The sequence below is a fragment of the Cherax quadricarinatus genome, chromosome 5, assembly GCF_038502225.1.
Source record: "Cherax quadricarinatus isolate ZL_2023a chromosome 5, ASM3850222v1, whole genome shotgun sequence".
In the NCBI taxonomy this organism is placed as follows: Eukaryota; Metazoa; Arthropoda; class Malacostraca; order Decapoda; family Parastacidae; genus Cherax; species Cherax quadricarinatus.
The window spans coordinates 51,765,944-51,786,558 of NC_091296.1; the positions used below are offsets into that span (position 1 = coordinate 51,765,944).

The window sequence follows — 20,615 nt, forward strand, 5'->3', positions numbered from 1 at the left end:
CAGCTGCATGAGCCAGCTGTTAGAGCCGACTGTGTGCCAGAGCTTCTCCTGCTACTGCTTAAGATATTTAATAAACAATCATTTGTAGGGAGAACCTATTTCTTCTCCATCTCTTCCCTCGCTTCTTCCTCCTCCTCCTTCTCCGTCTCTTCCTTCGCTTCTTCCTCCTCCTCCTCCTCCTTTTCTTCTTCATTCTCTCCTCTCTTATTCCTTCTCTCATTTAATTGGTTTCTCATAACATTTCTTTGCTACTTCTAATCTCAATCTTTTATTTCTTTTGTCTCTTCAATCTTGAAATCTCTCTGCTGCATATTTCTATTCCTCTCTTCCTTACTCACTTTCTTTTCTTTTTCCTCCTCTAAATAATCTTTGTCCTTCTGCTTTTGATCCTTCTTCTGCTACTTCTCATCTTTCTGCTCCTCCTCTTCTCATTTTATTTTTTCTTCTTGATATTTCTGGTAGTGATCCTTCTCCTCCCACTCCTGATTCTGCTCAACTTTCTTGGAATGCCTACCTCTTCCCTCCCGGTCTCATCTGCAACTATTTGACGAAATAGAGAACAGATCAAGACGACTCATCTCTCGCCTGGACCCAACCTGGATAGATCTGTCATTTCAGCAAAGCCTTCAACACAGGAGGGAGGTGGGTGGCCTTACTGTTCCGTACAAGGCTAACATTGTCTGAGTACCACGACTCATGAAATCGTAATGACATGATTGCAAACAAACCATACGACGGGTGGGGTTAGAACCCGCGATCAGAGAGTTTTAGAACTCCAGAACGACGCGTTAGCCACTGGCCCAGTGGCTAACGCGTCGGTCTAGAGTTCTAAGACTCTAGTCGCGGGTTCTAACCCTGCCCGTGGTATGTTTTTTTTCAGGGTACCACACTTTGCTCCACTTCGAGGATAACGAAAATTGAGCTTCTACACAACAAGAAGGGCAGTAAACAGCATCTACACACTGACTGTACCTTTCTGCAGAGCATAACTTCATTTGAGATGATTTATTCCTGGAGTGACTCGTGTCTGGAACATAATCGTGCAGCATAACATCAACAAAATAAAGCCAGTTGACCAAATGAAATCGTTGGCGAACAGATGTCTCCAACTTCATCTTGTTCCCTGTCTGTATATCTCTAAACAATAGAAAGGTTTTCAAATGAATTGATGCAAGTAACAGCTCTTGGCTTGTAAATGAAGTTAGGTATCCTGAACCTAACCTTGTAAAACCATATGTAAAAAAGAGAAAGAGAGAGAGAGAGAGAGAGAGAGAGAGAGAGAGAAAGGGGGGGAAGGAGGGGAGAGAATGTGACACCATCTTAAGTGTTGACATAATATCAGAAAATGGAAAAAATTTAGAAAATTTTTAGAGCAGCTGCTGCCTGAGCCTCGCCCCACGACACTGTTACAGTGTCATGTATCCTGCTGCTGCCTGAGTCCCGTCCCACGACACTGCTACAGTGTCATGTATCCTGCTGCTGCCCGAGCCCCGCCTCACGACACTGCTACAGTGTCATGTATCCTGCTGCTGCCTGAGCCCCGCCCCACGACACTGCTACAGTGTCATGTATCCTACTGCTGCCTAAGCCTCGCCCTACGACACTGCTAGTGTCATGTATCCTTCTGCTGCCTGAGCCCCCCCACGGCACTGCTACAGTGTCATGTATCCTGCTGCTGCCTGAGCCTCGCCCCACGAGACTGCTACAGTGTAATGTATCCTGCTGCTGCCTGAGCCCCGTCCCACGACAAAGTTAAAGTGTCATGTTTCCTACTGCTGCCTGAGACCCGCCCCACGACACTACTACAGTGTAATGTATCCTGCTGCTTCCTGAGCCTCACCCCACGGCACTGCTACAGTGTCATGTATCCTGCTGCTGCCCGAGCCCCGCCCCACGACACAGTTATAGTGTCATGTATCCTACTGCTGCCTGAGCCCCGCCCCACGACACTGCTACAGTGTCATGTATCCTGCTGCTGCATAAGCCTCGCCCCACGGCACTGCTACAGTGTCATGTATCCTGCTGCTGCCTAAGCCTCGCCCCACGACATTGCTACAGTTTCATGTATCCTGCTGCTGCCTGAGCTCCGCCGCACGGCACTGTTACAGTGTAATGTATCCTGCTGCTGCCTGAGCCCCGCCCCACGGCACTGTTACAGTGTAATGTATCCTGCTGCTGCCTGAGCGTCTCTCCACGACACTGCTACAGTGTCACGTATCCTGCTGCTGCCTTAGCCCCGCCCCACGACACTGCTACAGTATCATGTATCCTGCTGCTGCCTAAGCGTCTCTCCACGACACTGCTACAGTGTCACGTATCCTGCTACTGCTTGAGCCCCGCCCCACGACACTGCTACAGTATCATGTATCCTGCTGCTGCCTGAGCGTCTCTCCACGACACTGCTACAGTATCATGTACCCTGCTGCTGCCTGAGCGTCTCTCCACGACACTGCTACAGTATCATGTATCCTGCTGCTGCCTGAGCGTCTCTCCACGACACTGCTACAGTATCATGTACCCTGCTGCTGCCTGAGCGTCTCTCCACGACACTGCTACAGTATCATGTATCCTGCTGCTGCCTGAGCGTCTCTCCACGACACTGCTACAGTATCATGTACCCTGCTGCTGCCTAAGCCCGGCTGCAAAACAATGCTACAGGGTCGTGTATGCTGCCTCGCTGCTCTCCTATCATCACAGCTGCCGCCACAGCCTCGCCCGCCATAACATTTACATAATTTTAAAGATGAAAGAAGGTTTTGCTTCAAATTATATAATAAAACTTCAAATGAACAGTGAGCGCAGCTGCTTAATAAATAAGATAAGTAAAAATGTTGGATTGTTCGGGGATGTTTGAGGTTTTGAACAGGAGGAAAAAGAAGAAAGGTGAGGAGAGAGTGAAGAAATAGTAGTAATATAGGAAGTAGAAGAGAATTATTTGAAGGTGGAACAATGAGGAAATGTTGAGGAGATGAGAATCACTGGAAGACTACTGCAACTTGGGGTTTGTATAGAAGAGAAAAATGGGTTGTGAAAATAAGCAGTTGTGCAGGAATTACTAGGAACATAACCGGAAGTTGTACATGTATGGTAAATAATACCGATAAGATGAAGAATTATACACACGTGCCACATTTGGGTATTTTTATTGTACAGTAAAGAGACCCAGTTGTTGCTCTTGTGTCTATTTCTTCGTAAGTGGAAGTCTTGCATCTGGATGTTCAAACAGTGAAAGAGGACCAGCAGAGACAATTCATATTACCTGGTTAGCTAAATTTACATATATTTTACAAATTGTAAACTTTAAATTGTGTATCAATGCTGAGATGGATTATTATCACAGTCCACAAACCTTAATGAATGTCAACAATCAAAACCTTCAGCTGTTTCCTGACTCGGGTCAGGAAACACTTGTTCTGTTTCCTGACAAACCTTACCTAACCTAACCTTGTGACCAGTACAACATTTTTCCCCATACTTTTCGCCTATTCGTGTCTTTTGCACACGAAATAAAAGAACTATTCAGGAAAATTACCGACACGAAATACATGAAGCTAGATACCCCAGACATCACATCACTGTTCACAAGCTATTGATATCCTACCATGAAAAAGTAGGACAGATATAGCGCTTCTCTGCCTTGTCAAGCTTTAGTCCTCACGGAGGTTTGTAATAATTTTAAGTATTTTATCTTCAACAACACCTTTTATAGAGAGAAATTCGGCATGGCCATGGGGGTCACCAGATGGTACTGTTCATGCTATGTTTCTGTATCCACAGTCAGTGGATACAGAAACATTCTCCATCATCATTTCCTTCATCCATCTCCTGGAGGCATTACGCGGGTAATGGTTTTATATTCACTCCCAGATGCTTCAAACTTTTACAAAGTTGAACCTTTGATTCAGTTCACACGCTGAAGAGAATTTAACATTATTCCGTTTCTCGACATCCAGTTTATCAAACTTGACCAACATCTCAAATTTAACGTTTACCCGAAGTCTGCCAATAAAAGCGATCTAATTCACTCCTCCCATCGGAAACAAAACTAGATGGAGAGTTCTGGTTCTGGGCCTAGATTGCTTAGAAAAGGAATGAAGCATCTTCAGTAACATCTATGCTCTGCTACACTTTGGTTCAGACATCCTCCAGCCTCCAGGATTGCAACTCAGGGCTCCAAACAAGTCTCTTTATGTATAAAAACAATGATTATTGTCAGTCGTTTCCGTTTTTTCCTACAAGTTACACAATACTGATCGTTCCACAAGCGTTTAAGAAAATCTGAATGATTATCGCAGTTATCACTTCAAAGACCATTAAAGATTTCACCGGAAGAAGGGCCAACAGATAAGAATAAAATTAATGCCGAAGTATACACCGTCCCTTGCAGTGATTGTGGCAAACAGTACATTGGCGTGGTATACTGACATATACTGCTAAGCTCATCATGCAATAAAGGGACTGGGCTAGAATAAGGTATGTAGTAGAGGCATGGTTTATATCACCATTAAACAGAACAATGTGTTTTTTAGCTTAACCAAAACACTTCAACATGCCGTATAAGAGTCATAATTGCAGGTGACATTCCATCTTAAACGTTCAGTGTACGTGCTGCATAACCCATAACTTCCACCTACGGTGGCCAGCGCTCAAATTTCCAAAATGAAGAATATTCTAGGTATGAGATCTATAGGTTAGAGTCACTACGTTCCAGTCGGTAGTACTGTGGACTTGCAAATACATTCTCTTATACCAGGCCACACAACTCCTTCATGAAAAAAAATTGTAACTTTTCATTACAGTTTTTCCGATTCAGTGACAGTTAGAGGGTCCACAAGAGCTATGCTCAGATTGATAATGTGGTGACGAATGGGGGTGTCTGTATAAAGAGGCACTCCAGGGTTCCAATTGGGGCCGCTGTTAATATTTCCTAAGTGCAGCACTGTTTTAGCAGTGAGATATTCATATAAGTCATCACGGCAGTGAAGGTAGTGAGGATGGAAGGAATGAGGGCTAGCAAATTCATGACTTAAGTTGTAGGTCTCACAGTTACCTTGAAAAACTGACAGAGATGTCGAAAAGTAAATATAGTTGAAAAGTGTTGGTTGAAAGTCGTTTGTCAAGAAAATTAAATATATAGGATAAAGGTTAACAAGGAAATGGATGATTTAGTGAAAGATATGCACGAAATTCTAAAAATGTCGAATCCTGGGCAATACTTACAGGGAAAACGTATTTTCAGGATGAGGTCTTCGGCTCCCAACTGGCAACTGAAATAAATACCAGCGAATTAACAGGTGAGATGGTCAATATTTTTTTAAATTTCAGTTTAAAAACAGAGGAAGCAGACTGTAGATTATTTCCACTTTTAAGGAATATGTGGGGAAAAATATAATGATCTGCTCCTGATTATTTTACTCTGTTTCAGAAGAGCGAACTGATAGGTACAGGAAAAATGACAAATTGCCTGGTCCAGCAACTTGCTCCTTGAACTTAACAACGCCATAGGCAAAGTCATGAAGATCGAGGAAGGGCAAAGAAGACCGCAGACAGAGTATAGTCTAGGTGGCCAAAGACTGCAAACCTCGGTCAAGGAAAAAGATCCTGCGGTGAGTATAATGCCGAGCACATCTCTTGAGGCGCACATCAATCAGATAACTGCTCCAGCATATGGGCGCCTGGCAAACCTGAGAATAGCGTTCCGATACCTCAGTAAGGAATCGTTCAAGACTCTGTACACCGTGTACGTCAGGCCCATACTGGAGTATGCAGCACCATTTTGGAATCCACACCTGGTCAAGCACGTCAAGATAGAGAAAGTGCAAAGGTTTGCAACAAGACTAGTCTCAGAGCTAAGGGAATTGTCCTACGAAGAAAGGTTAAGGGAAATCGGCCTGACGACACTGGAGGACAGGAGGGTCAGGGGAGACATGGTAACGACATATAAAATACTGCTCGGAATAGACAAGGTGGGTAAAGACAGGATGTTCCAGAGATGGAGCACAGAAACAAGGGGTCACAATTGGAAGTTGAAGACTTAAATGAGTCAAAGAATGTTAAGAAGCATTTCTTCAGGCATAGAGTTGTAAGGAAGTGGAATAGCTTAGAAAGTGGCGGAGTGGAGGCGGGAACCATACATAGTTTTAAGACGAGGTTTGATAAAGCTCATGGAGCAGGGAGAGAGAGGACCTAGTAGCAATCAGTGAAGAGGCGGGGCCAGGAGCTATGAATCGGCCCCTGCAACCACAAATAGGTGAGCGCGCGCGCGCACACACGCGCGCACACACACACACACACACACACAGACTCATGTTTGCGGTCGCTGATAGGTATCCTAAGCACACAGTCAGGCAACCCTGCAAGCCCGCCCCTTCCCTATCTACCACTCCCCGCCTCTCCCAAGCTTCTCTCCTTACCTCCTCTTTCCTCGCCTTCTCTATCTCTCTCTCTTTCTCCACACCTCTCACCGTTTTTCCTCTCCACCTTTTTTACCTCTTTTCTCTATTATCGTCTTTCCTCTGCACCTGTCATCCATCTTACTCCCTCTCAACTTTCTACTTTCCCTCAGAATACCTGTTGTTGTCGTAATTACAAATTGATACATAACTTTTAGAAACAGTTGGATAAAAATGTTGTAAATCTTAGATTCAATTAAATACAGATCTCGTGTCTTCTCAACACACTTCTCTTCTCCGGCTCTTACTGGCTAGGTTGGCAAGGTTCTCGCCTCACACGCTGTATCCGTGGTTCAGCCCCCAGCCGGGTTGAAACTCTGGGTTCAAGCTCCAGAGGTTTGGTAAGTTGGGGAAGGAAGGAGGATAAGTAAGGATGGAATATGGAGGAAGGGTAAAGAGGGGTTGAGGAGGGCGTAAAGGTAAGTGGCCCAACCACTTTGGTGTATATTAATAAAAGTGTGTGTGTGTTGTCTCAAGCATGTTCAGATGATCGTGTATACTACACCACCGTGTTCACCTAGCAGTAAGTAGGTACCTGGGTGCTAGTCGACTATTGTTGGTCACATCCTGGGGGACAAGATTGAAGGATTTCAATGGAAATAAACCAACCAGTCCTCGATGACGTACTGACTTTCTTGGTTTATTCTAGGTTACTAACCCTCTGCGTAAAAAATCCGAACAAATCTTGTCTTATCTTGCACAGAAGGAGGAGGGGATGGATGGAGGTAAGACTGAACAGCGGAAAATAGTTGGGAAAACAGGAAGAGATTGATAAGAAAGATTAAATGTCCTGACCACTTTGGGCGTGATTAAATAATTAAAATGGCTTTTCTCTCACCTAATGACGAGTGTCATGTTCGGCTGACTTTCAGAGTGACTGACAACGAAAACTTGAGCCATAAAGTCTGTCCCTGTTTTCTTGTGTCTGGTGTTAGTACTTCCATTAAATGAAGAACATAAATGCCACGAGAGCCATTCATCCCCATAAGTATTTTTAGAAGTGTGTAGTAGAAGCAACAGCAGCAGACGCAGCAGACGCAGCAGAAGCAGCAGCAGTGTTAAAATTAAACTCTTCTCTATCTTATCTGATTAAATCTCAAGACACGTTTTTCATTACGACATGGTAATATTTTTTCTCCATTGTTTTTCATGAAGACAGTGTAGCCAAACAGTGGTATAGGAAGCTGAAAGAAATAGTCATGTGCTACGCTACACTGACCTCATTTGTTAACTGGCTAGAAAAATATTAATCTTCGTTTAAAAAAATCACATTACTAAAGTACGTCAGTGTAATACACTTCTGGTATTTATTGTAAAACCAATATTATGTTAAAAAAAACTTTGGAAAACTAGTAAGGTAATAATTATATACATGCGTAACATTATTTAAATTCATGTACAACATTCTTTGCAGAAGGAATATACAATATTTAATTTAATATACTGACGCAAAGATTCTTCTTCTCTGCTTAAGAAATTTAAAATCAAAGCAATATTTAAAAATCTTCATTCAGTAATGAAAATTTTTCTTGATAAAGAATTCCCCTCAAAAATGCCGATGGCTTCGTCCATAAGATTCCCTGTAAAAATGCAATGAAGTTTATTAAGGTCAAACAGGAAAAAGTCTTGAAATAAAATAGGTACCTGGGTGTTAGTCGACTGGTGTGGGTCGCATCCTGGGACAAAATTGATCTAAGTTCCTCGGAATGCTCTGCATAACAAAGGACTTTCTATATAGTTTGTCACTGATGTCAGCTAGGACTGTATACCTTGTACATGTACTTGCAGAAATAAAGATTATTATTATTCTTAGTTTAATCTGAATTACCTACAAACATTTTCTATCTCACGTGTTGCACATCATTATCTATCTATTTATATGAATGGTTTAGAAAGTCGACAAGTTGATGAATGAGATACACGTGTAACATTTGGGTTTCTTTATTGTGTCTGCCAGTAGATTCATCAGTCCAATAAAGAGAAAAATGGAGAAATAAGAATAGTAATAGTTTGAGGTAATCAGTCCCTCAGCCTGGAGTCGACGTATTCAGTCCATCGATATTGATAAAAGTACAGAATATGCGCAGAGAAGAAGCTTATATACTGCAGATACCTATATGTAGTATATAATTAGTACAAGAATGAATTAACAGCAGTAAGGATGTCAGTGATGAATAAATTTCCTTGTCAGCATAAAAATAAAGGGAATAAACCCAGAGTAGCCACAAGATAAATATAACTTTATGGCAGGTGATATAAAGTCTCAGTGTAACTTAAAATATGTTTTAAACATCTCACTGAAACAATAAATTCCTCAGTAAGATGGTCGAATTTTCACTTCCAGAAAGGAAAATGAGATGAAAGATAGAATTTATCAGCTTATTTAGATATCTAATATTTTACCCAGCGGTTAAAGATTGCTTTTATGTTGCACCTACAATGAGATCGATATTTCTTAGTTGCAATCAACTTTTGGATTTATGTGCAGCTAGGGATAATAAATTTAATTACTGTAAACTTAGTAAGCTTTGATCTCCCAGAACTTGAGTGGAACCAGATGAATTATTTAAGTTAATTTGTGCAAAATGGAACGAGAAGCTTAACTGTGATCCCAGTAACTGAATGTAAATAACCGAATGTAAATAACCGAATGTAAATAACCGAATGTAAATAACCGAATGTAAATAATCGAATGTAAATAACCGAATGTAAATAACTGAATGTAAATAACTGAATGTAAATAACTGAATGTAAATAATCGAATGTAAATAACCGAATTTAAATAATCGAATGTAAGTAACCGAATGTAAATAACTGAATGTAAATAATCGAATGTAAATAACCGAATGTAAATAACCGAATGTAATCAAATGTAAATAACTGAATGTAAATAACCGAATGTAAATAACTGAATGTAAATAACCGAATGTAAATAACTGAATGTAAATAACTGAATGTAAATAACTGAATGTAAATAACTGAATGTAAATAACTGAATGTAAATAACCGAATGTAAATAACCGAATGTAAATAACCGAATGTAAATAACTGAATGTAAATAACTGAATGTAAATAACCGAATGTAAATAATCGAATGTAAGTAACCGAATGTAAATAACTGAATGTAAATAATCGAATGTAAATAACCGAATGTAAATAACCGGATGTAAATAATCAAATGTAAATAACCGAATGTAAATAACTGAATGTAAATAACTGAATGTAAATAACCGAATGTAAATAACCGAATGTAAATAATCGAATGTAAATAATCAAATGTAAATAACTGAATGTAAATAACCGAATGTAAATAACTGAATGTAAATAATCGAATGTAAATAATCGAATGTAAATAATCAAATGTAAATAATCAAATGTAAATAACCGAATGTAAATAACTGAATGTAAATAACTGAATGTAAATAACCGAATGTAAATAACTGAATGTAAATAACTGAATGTAAATAACCGAATGTAAATAACTGAATGTAAATAACCGAATGTAAATAACTGAATGTAAATAACCGAATGTAAATAACTGAATGTAAATAACTGAATGTAAATAGCTGAATGTAAATAATCGAATGTAAGTAACCGAATGTAAATAACTGAATGTAAATAATAGAATGTAAATAATCGAATGTAAATAACCGAATGTAAATAACCGAATGTAAATAACCGAATGTAAATAATCAAATGTAAATAACCGAATGTAAATAACCGAATGTAAATAACTGAATGTAAATAACTGAATGTAAATAACTGAATGTAAATAACTGAATGTAAATAACTGAATGTAAATAACTGAATGTAAATAACCGAATGTAAATAACCGAATGTAAATAACCGAATGTAAATAACTGAATGTAAATAACTGAATGTAAATAACCGAATGTAAATAATCGAATGTAAGTAACCGAATGCAAATAACTGAATGTAAATAATCGAATGTAAATAACCGAATGTAAATAATCAAATGTAAATAACTGAATGTAAATAACCGAATGTAAATAACTGAATGTAAATAACTGAATGTAAATAACCGAATGTAAATAACCGAATGTAAATAATCGAATGTAAATAATCAAATGTAAATAACTGAATGTAAATAACCGAATGTAAATAACTGAATGTAAATAACTGAATGTAAATAATAGAATGTAAATAATCGAATGTAAATAATCAAATGTAAATAATCAAATGTAAATAACCGAATGTAAATAACTGAATGTAAATAACTGAATGTAAATAACCGAATGTAAATAACCGAATGTAAATAATCGAATGTAAATAATCGAATGTAAATAATCAAATGTAAATAACAATGTAAATAACCGAATGTAAATAATCGAATGTAAATAACCGAATGTAAATAACAATGTAAATAACTGAATGTAAATAATCGAATGTAAATAATCGAATGTAAATAACAATGTAAATAACCGAATGTAAATAATCGAATGTAAATAACTGAATGTAAATAATCGAATGTAAATAATCAAATGTAAATAACTGAATGTAAATAACCGAATGTAAATAACAATGTAAATAACTGAATGTAAATAATCGAATGCAAATAATCGAATGTAAATAACAATGTAAATAACCGAATGTAAATAATCGAATGTAAATAACAATGTAAATAATCGAATGTAAATAATCAAATGTAAATAACTGAATGTAAATAACTGAATGTAAATAATCGAATGTAAATAACCGAATGTAAATAATCGAATGTAAATAATCAAATGTAAATAACAATGTAAATAACCGAATGTAAATAATCAAATGTAAATAACTGAATGTAAATAACTGAATGTAAATAACAATGTAAATAACCGAATGTAAATAATCGAATGTAAATAATCGAATGTAAATAATCGAATGTAAATAACAATGTAAATAATCGAATGTAAATAATCAAATGTAAATAACTGAATGTAAATAACTGAATGTAAATAATCGAATGTAAATAATGTAAATAACCGAATGTAAATAATCGAATGTAAATAACCGAATGTAAATAACCGAATAACCGAATGTAAATAATCAAATGTAAATAACAATGTAAATAACCGAATGTAAATAATCGAATGTAAATAACCGAATGTAAATAACTGAATGTAAATAACAATGTAAATAACCGAATGTAAATAATGGAATGTAAATAATCAAATGTAAATAACTGAATGTAAATAAGTGAATGTAAATAACTGAATGTAAATAATCGAACGTAAATAACCGAATGTAAATAATCAAATGTAAATAATGTAAATAATCGAATGTAAATAACCGAATGTAAATAACTGAATGTAAATAATCGAACGTAAATAACCGAATGTAAATAATCAAATGTAAATAATGTAAATAATCGAATGTAAATAGCCGAATGTAAATAATCAAATGTAAATAACAATGTAAATAACCGAATGTAAATAATGGAATGTAAATAATCAAATGTAAATAACTGAATGTAAATAAGTGAATGTAAATAACTGAATGTAAATAATCGAACGTAAATAACCGAATGTAAATAATCAAATGTAAATAATGTAAATAATCGAATGTAAATAACCGAATGTAAATAACTGAATGTAAATAATCAAATGTAAATAATCAAATGTAAATAATCAAATGTAAATAACCGAATGTAAATAACCGAATGTAAATAACCGAATGTAAATAACCGAATGTAAATATCCGAATGTAAATAACCGAATGTAAATAATGTAAATAATCGAATGTAAATAACCGAATGTAAATAACCGAATGTAAATAACCGAATGTAAATAACCGAATGTAAATAACTGAATGTATATAACCGAATGTAAATATCCGAATGTAACTATCCGAATGTAAATAATGTAAATAATCAAATGTAAATAACTGAATGTAAATAACCGAATGTAAATATCCGAATGTAACTATCCGAATGTAAATAATGTAAATAATCAAATGTAAATAACCGAATGTAAATAACCGAATGTAAATAACCGAATGTAAATAACCGAATGTAAATAACCGAATGTAAATAATCAAATGTAAATAATCAAATGTAAATAACCGAATGTAAATAACCGAATGTAAATAACCGAATGTAAATCGAATGTAAATAATCGAATGTAAATAATCGAATGTAAATAACCGAATGTAAATATCCGAATGTAAATAACCGAATGTAAATCGAATGTAAATAATCGAATGTAAATAACCTAATGTAAATAACCAAATGTAAATAACCGAATGTAAATAACCGAATGTAAATAACCTAATAATTGAGAGATAACCATCACATATAAACAAGGTCCACTCTAAGCAGTGACTGTACATTGTGAACCTGGTTGTGTTTTCCCCGTCGGTGGCACTGTGAACGAAATTATAATTTTTCACGCCTAATTAATGCAGTTTGTGATGACTTTGTATGAGATAAATGACAATACCTTATTATATACCTGGAGGGTTTTTTTGGGGGGTCAACGCCCCAGGGTCCCGGTTTGAGACCAGGCCTCATGGTGGACCAGGGTCTGATCAACCAGGCTGCAACTGCTGGCCGCACGCAAACTGACGTGCGAACCACAGCCCGGCTGGTCAGGTACTGACTTTAGGTGCCCGTCCAGTGCCTTCTTGAAGACAGCCAGGGGTCTATTGGCAATCCCCCTTATGTATGCTGGGAGGCAGTTGAACAGTCTTAGGCCCCTGACACTTGTTGTGTTGTCTCTCAGTGTACTCATGGCACCACTGCTTTTCATTGGGAGAATGTTGCATCTCCTGCCGAGTCTTCTGCTTTCATGGGCAGTGATTTTCGTGTGCAGGTCTGGTACTAATCCCTCTAAGATTTTCATCACAAAACATTCATATTAGAGATGCGTGATGAAATTATCCTTGATAGGGGCAAGACCCATAATGCAGCATTAGTTTTTCTCATGGAAGGTAAGAATTGATAAATTAGACACATGTGCAACACCTGGGTACCTATACCCAGGACACATTTCGCCATACAGTGGCTTCTTTAGTCTGAAATTATACACAGAGTGGTGAAGATCAGAAGGAGTTTGAGGTACTCCGTCCCTCAGTCTGGTCTCGATGTAGTCATTCCATGAATGGACTGACTACAGCTACTATAGGCTGAGGGACTGATTACCTCAAACTCCTTCTGATCTTCACCACTCTTCTCTGTATTGGATTGATGAAGCCACTGTGTGGCCAAACGTTTCCTCAGTAAAGATACCCGTGTTGCACATGTGCCTAATTTATCAACTTGTCAGCTCTCTGAACCATTTATCAACATATCAGTTCAGAAAACCGACATGTTGATAGATGACTCAGATAAATTTATCTAAACCGACATGTTGATAAATTTGTCTACACAGGAAGATGAATATTGTCATAATGAACATATTGTTTCGTTATTCAAATATTTAGTGAAATTAATACCTACTGATAAGAGACCAGTTATATGTCATATGATTCAACATACAAGATATAATTTTTATGAGTTAATGTTTCATAAGAGTACCTTGTAATGTATTAATTATAGTTTGTAAGAAAATTTAGCTACTCACAGAGAAGTTGATCGCCCCTCAGAGAGGCAGTTATCTGAAATTTGACAGAGGGAAGAAGTACTAAATCGTTGGTATTTATTTATGTATTAACGCCGAAAAGGCCAAGTGTTTTTATTTTATATCACCTCGAACAATACATTCAGTGAGGACTCTCACTATACTTGGCATTAGTGCTACGATATGCTAAAAAATTACTAGCAAGAATTTGTAAACAGCGCCAGAGACTCAGTGTGCAACGTGTATGTACTTGGTCAGCGGTGCTGAACGAGATATCACCCGGAAAAGCATTATGGCTCAAACCCTAAACATTCCATTGACGTATCACTATTATGACCACAGGTGCTACATAGAGAAAATACTATCCACTAATGCTTCGTATGTATAAACAGAGCAGAACGAGGGATTTAGTTCAAGGGAGCCACCAAGATTTGGATGGTGACTCTTCCTACTTCTCCAACTGAAGGAACTATCACTGCGAAAGTCCCCTCAAAGAGGGGTATCTCTAGGTACAACGGGTTGTAGAACATCTTACAACTTTAAGGTTAGTTTTTATTCAAGTAGTGTGGTGACGCCATTATACAGTTCACACTTTATTAAGCCTACAAAGTCTAATTCAAAGATTTATTTCACATGATACAAAGTTAGTACAGAAATGGGTGACATTTGGTTGTGTATGCAGAAAACCCATTGTTACGCAGAGTATTTCGGAAAAGTTTAAGCCTATGTAAAGACTACAATGATAATATTTATTATTTGCTTGTATATAAGGACAGTAAAGGTATGCAAACAATAAATTAAGACATTACAAAGTGAACAGACAAACAATTATATCTTTAAAGTTGAATTATGATTACTAGTAATGAGAATAAGTATAGTTTTTAACATATTTGTGGTTGAACTTTTTTAAACATATTTAACACATATACCGTATTTAATTGTTATTAGGTATATTAGGAAAAAAAGACTTGCTTTTTTTTTTTACAGCTTTGAAGCTGGTGGCAGATAGCGAGGCTCTTGAGATTTTTTTTTACAGTAGCTTTGAAGCTGATGGCAGATAGCGAGGCTCTTGAGATTTCAGTTAGGGAGTTACAGATTTTGGGTTTTATTTATACACGTTAAGTTTTTACAAATATTAAGTCAGACACGTTTGAGTGTCACAGAGATTTTTGTGTCTAGTATTACGCCTTAAGTTCTGCTGCAAAAAGAAAGTGTTTCAGGTCAGGACTGATATTTGAATTTATTGTTCTGTATATGTAACATGTACAGTAGTATGAGTGAATGTCAGATGACTAACCTTAAATGAGAGATTCCACCTTTGGTGGAATGTCTCATTTAAGGTTAATCATTTAAGGTAAAGACTTTCAGAGGACGAGTATTGAAGGCGGCATGAAGAGAGGGCCCGGAGTCCGCAAGTCCACTTTGGAGGGTGAGTAAATCCGGGGATTTATCCAATTATGCTTATAGAACCCCAATATAAAAAATGCATCATGGGCGTCAGAATCTCCCATGATCTGTCTTACCGGATAGATAAATAACTAATATTGATGATGAGAGTTTTTGGAAGTTGCAGTTGTCCACTACCCATGGAGATGGGTCGACGCCTTTACACAGCTATGAAAACTTTTAACAGAACATCACCTAGACCTGAATACAAACACAAGATTGTACTTGTTTTTCCTTTTAATAATAACTTGTTAGCCCTCGCTCGAGCTTTGAGACAGCTCAGTGGAAATATTACTTTTAAAATTTTAAATACTGTCAAAAATCTATTAAGGAGAAACTCCTTTAACGCACATGCAATTGGTATATACTCTCTATATTGTCAATAATATGATTCCAAATATATAGATAAACAGTGAAAACATCGGAGTTGTGTTTGAAACATTATAAATACTATAGATAAATGGTTCAGAGAACTGAGAAGTTGACAAATTAAACACATGTGTAACACTTGGGGATCTTTATTGAGGGAACGGTTCGCCACACAGTGGCTTCATCAGTCCATACAAAGGAGAATGGTGAAGAAGTTCTTCGTGCATATGCTGTATTCTTTTCAAGATTGATGGACTGATTACATCGACTCAAGGTTGAGGGACTGATTACCTCAAACTCCTTCTGTTCTTCACCTTCTCCTTTGTATGGACTGATGAAACCACTGTGTAGCGAAACGTTTTACTCGATAAAGTGTTGCACATGTGTCTAGTTTATCATCATAAACACTCTGTATGAACGAGACAGGAGTCTAATGTTTTGTGTTTACATATGAGAGACTATGTAATTGATTCCTACCTCGCTGAGATATTAATTCCGTGTAATTCATATGCTGAATATAGTTTTTCAATCTAGTATCCATCATGATGCTCAGCATTGTTCACTTGTGAGCCCGGAGTTACAAGCGTGGAGAGTTAACTAGTCAACAATAAAGTTTATGCAGCTGTGACACGCACAGGCGCAGACAGACAGATACACACACACACACACACACACACACACACACACACACACACACACACACACACACACACACACACACACACATCCACCCACACCGGGGGGGGGGGCGCATAATAACGACATAAAATACTGAGAGGAATTGAGAGGGTTAATAAGGACAGAATGTTTCAGAGATGTGACACAGCAACAAAGGGTCACAACTGGAAGTTGAAAACTCAGATGAATCACAGGGATGTTAGAAAGTATTTCTTCAGTCATAGGGTTGTCAGGAAGTGGAACAAACTGGTGTAGCCTTAAGAAGAGATACGATAAAGCTCATGGAGCAGGGAGAGTGTGGACCTAAAAGCCACCAGCGAAGAGGCGGGGTATCATAAGAACATAAGAACGAAGGAACACTGCAGAAGGCCTACTGGCCCATGCGAGGCAGGTCCAAGTCTCCTACCGGCTTAAGCCAATGCACCCAACCTAGTCAGGTCAGGTCACATTGACTTAAGGGAGGAACACGGCAACCGACCTGGTAGCACAAGCTATCAGGTGTGATGAATGGTTTGAAAAACCGACAAGTTGAAGATTGAGACACTTATGCAGCATATGGGAATCTTTATTCAGGAAACGTTTCGCCACACAGTGGCTTCATCAGTCCAATACAAAGAGGAAGGCGTAAGGAGAGGAGTAGTATGAGGTAATCAGTCCCTCAACCTGGAGTCGATGTGTTCAGTCTTGTAGAATGTACAGCATAGGGCCGTAGACGTGGCTTATATACTGTAGTGAGGTGAGGTGAAGCAGGCGGAGGCGGGGTCATAGTGGTACCATCCACTAGTCGAAGTAGGTCTTCGTCCAAAGGTTGGACAAGTGTTGAAGAATTCTTTGTAACAAGATCCCATGATGCTGCAGTGTCTGACAGTTGTGATGAATGGTTTGAAAAACCGACAAGGGACTGATTACCTCATACTCCTCCTCTCCTTACGCCTTCCTCTTTGTATTGGACTGATGAAGCCACTGTGTGGCGAAACGTTTCCTGAATAAAGATTCCCATATGCTGCATAAGTGTCTCAATCTTCAACTTGTCGGTTTTTCAAACCATTCATCACAACTGTCAGACACTGCAGCATCATGGGATCTTGTTACCTTCAACACTTGAATCGAAGACCTACTTCGACTAGTTTTACTATGACCAACTCACTAAAATAAGCCATTACGCTGCGACATTCTACAAGATCTGAACACATGTCTAGGCTAGATATTTGTGTGGCAGCACACTATTTACATCCTCACACCCACCCACATTTCATTATTTATTCCTGTCTTCCTTGGGATTTATACACAACTCAACCAAACCAGTACATATCCCCCTGAATTTTTCCAACTAATTGCTACGTCTAGGCTTTTTTCTAGAGAGTGCAGTTTCAGGGCCCTTAGTCTATCCTCATAGGGAAGGTTTCTAATACATGGGATCAACTTTGTCATCCTCCTTTGTACATTTTCCAGAGAATTTATATCCATTCTGTAATACGGTGACCAAAACTGTGCAGCATAATCTAAATGAGGCCTAACCAAGGATGTATAGAGTTGAAGAACAACCTGAGGACTCCTATTATTTATGCTTCTTGATATGAAGCCAAGGATTCTATTAGCTTTATTGCGAACACTTATGCACTGTTGTCTTGGTTTCAGATTACTGCTAACCAGAACTCCTAAATCTTTTTCGCAATCCGTAATATTAAGATCTACATTATTTAGTTTATATGTGGCATGGTTATTGTCCTGTCCAACATTTAGAACTTTGCATTTGTCTATATTAAACTGCATCTGCCACTTCTCCGACCACTGCATCAGTCTATTCAAATCTTCCTGGAGTGCTCGAATGTCCTCGTCAGAATGAATTCGACGGCCTATTTTGGTGACATCGGCAAACTTGCCGATGTCGCTCTTTATGCCCTCATCTATGTCGTTTATGTAGATTGTGAACAGCAGGGGGCCCAACACTGACCCCCTGTGGAACACCGCTCGTGACGCTTCCCCACTCTGATTTCTCCCCATTTATGCAAACTCTCTGCTGCCTATTTGTCAACCATGCCTCTAGTGTTATTGAATTCCTATGTAATATACTTGTGTAGTATATCGTAAGGTATATCATCCATATTATATATAGGCTCCTTGTCCAGCTAGGCTCAGTGGCTAGCATTTGACGTCACACAGTGGCGCATGTGAGCGCCTGCCCACAGGTCTCCTGCTCAGTTCCAGTGTAGGCAATAGGCGGGACAGGTAGGCTGGGTTATACTCTTCTCAAGACTCTGCCAATATAGGTGTTATCGACCAACCAGCGAGTGTATTCTTACTCCTACATCTCCCTTAAGCACCCACGCAATAGGGGCCAGAAGCTGTGAATCGACCCCTGCGACTGCAAACAGATAAGTACAAATGGGTGAGTACACACACAAACTCAAAGTAGAGGACAGCATGGTTGGCAGGGGGTGGTGTGTGTTAGGGTTTGAAAGGGTGACAGGATTGGTGAATTTGGGGGGGGGAGGGAGTGGTGAGTAGCAAGAAATGTCAAAAATAGTGGTTGGCAGGTTTGGCAAGGGGAGGTAGGGATGTCAGCGGGAGTATTGGAGGCTAGGATGTAGTGGATGGCAGGGATGACAGAGGAAGGAGGGCACGGAGCGTGAGGACAAATCTTTTATGCGATATCAAATATGAATTAAGTCAGTAAAGACATCAATAAAGAATAAAGAAAATGGAAACATATAGATAGTAAAAGTAAGCGAGAGGCCGACTGAACCTGTGCTGAGGCCGACTGAACCTGTGCTGAGGCCGACTGAACCTGTGCTGAGGCCGACTGAACCTGTGCTGAGGCCGACTGAACTTGCACTGAGGCCGTCTGAACTTGCATTGAGGCCAACTGAACTTGCACTGAGGCCAACTGAACTTGCACTGAGGCCAATTGAACTTGCACTGAGGCCGACTGAACTTGCACTGAGGCCGACTGAACTTGCACTGAGGCCAACTGAACTTGCACTGAGGCCAACTGAACTTGCACTGAGGCCAACTGAACTTGCACTGAGGCCAACTGAACTTGCACTGAGGCCAACTGAACTTGCATTGAGGCCAACTGAACTTGCATTGAGGCCAACTGAACTTGCACTGAGGCCAACTGAACTTGCACTGAGGCCAACTGAACTTGCACTGAGGCCAACTGAACTTGCACTGAGGCCAACTGAACTTGCACTGAGGCCAACTGAACTTGCACTGAGGCCAACTGAACTTGCACTGAGGCCAACTGAACTTGCATTGAGGCCAACTGAACTTGCATTGAGGCCAACTGAACTTGCACTGAGGCCAACTGAACTTGCATTGAGGCCAACTGAACTTGCACTGAGGCCAACTGAACTTGCACTGAGGCCAACTGAACTTGCACTGAGGCCAACTGAACTTGCACTGAGGCCAACTGAACTTGCACTGAGGCCAACTGAACTTGCATTGAGGCCAACTGAACTTGCACTGAGGCCAACTGAACTTGCATTGAGGTCAACTGAACTTGCACTGAGGCCGACTGAACTTGCACTGAGGCCAACTGAACTTGCACTGAGGCCGACTGAACTTGCACTGAGGCCAACTGAACTTGCACTGAGGCCAACTGAACTTGCACTGAGGCCGATTGAACCTGTACTGCGGCCGACTGAACCCGTACTGCGGCCGACTGAACTTGCATTGAGGCCGACTGAACCTGTGCTGAGGCCGACTGAACCTGTGCTGACGCCGACTGAACTTGCACTGAGGCCGACTGAACCTGTACTGCGTCCGACTGAACCTGTACTGAAGCCGACTGAACTTGCATTGAGGCCGACTGAACTTGCACTGAGGCCGACTGAACCTGTGCTGAGGCCGACTGAGCTTGCACTGAGGCCGACTGAACCTGTACTGAGGTCGACTGAACTTGTACTGAGGTCGACTGAACTTGCACTGAGGCCGACTGAACCTTCACTGAACCTGTATTCTGAGGCCTTCACTGAGGCTGAAACTTCACTGACTACTGAACCTTCAATGAGCTGACTGACTTAATTGAATGAACTACTGAGGCTGACTAACCTTCACTGAACTTTCACTGAGGCTGAATGAACTTTCACTGAGGCTGACTGAACATGCA

At 39.3% G+C, this 20,615-nt stretch overlaps 1 protein-coding gene across 1 annotated transcript in view; it reads right to left on the reverse strand.

The window, feature by feature from the left end:
* sNPF-R (short neuropeptide F receptor) overlaps window positions 1-20,615 on the reverse strand; it is a 339,763-nt gene that overhangs the window by 77,767 nt on the left and 241,381 nt on the right. Inside the window, exon 2 of the mRNA XM_053771653.2 lies at window positions 5,221-5,267. The gene's annotated coding sequence lies outside the window, so the exon portion shown is untranslated. The remainder of the gene's footprint in view (window positions 1-5,220; window positions 5,268-20,615) is intronic.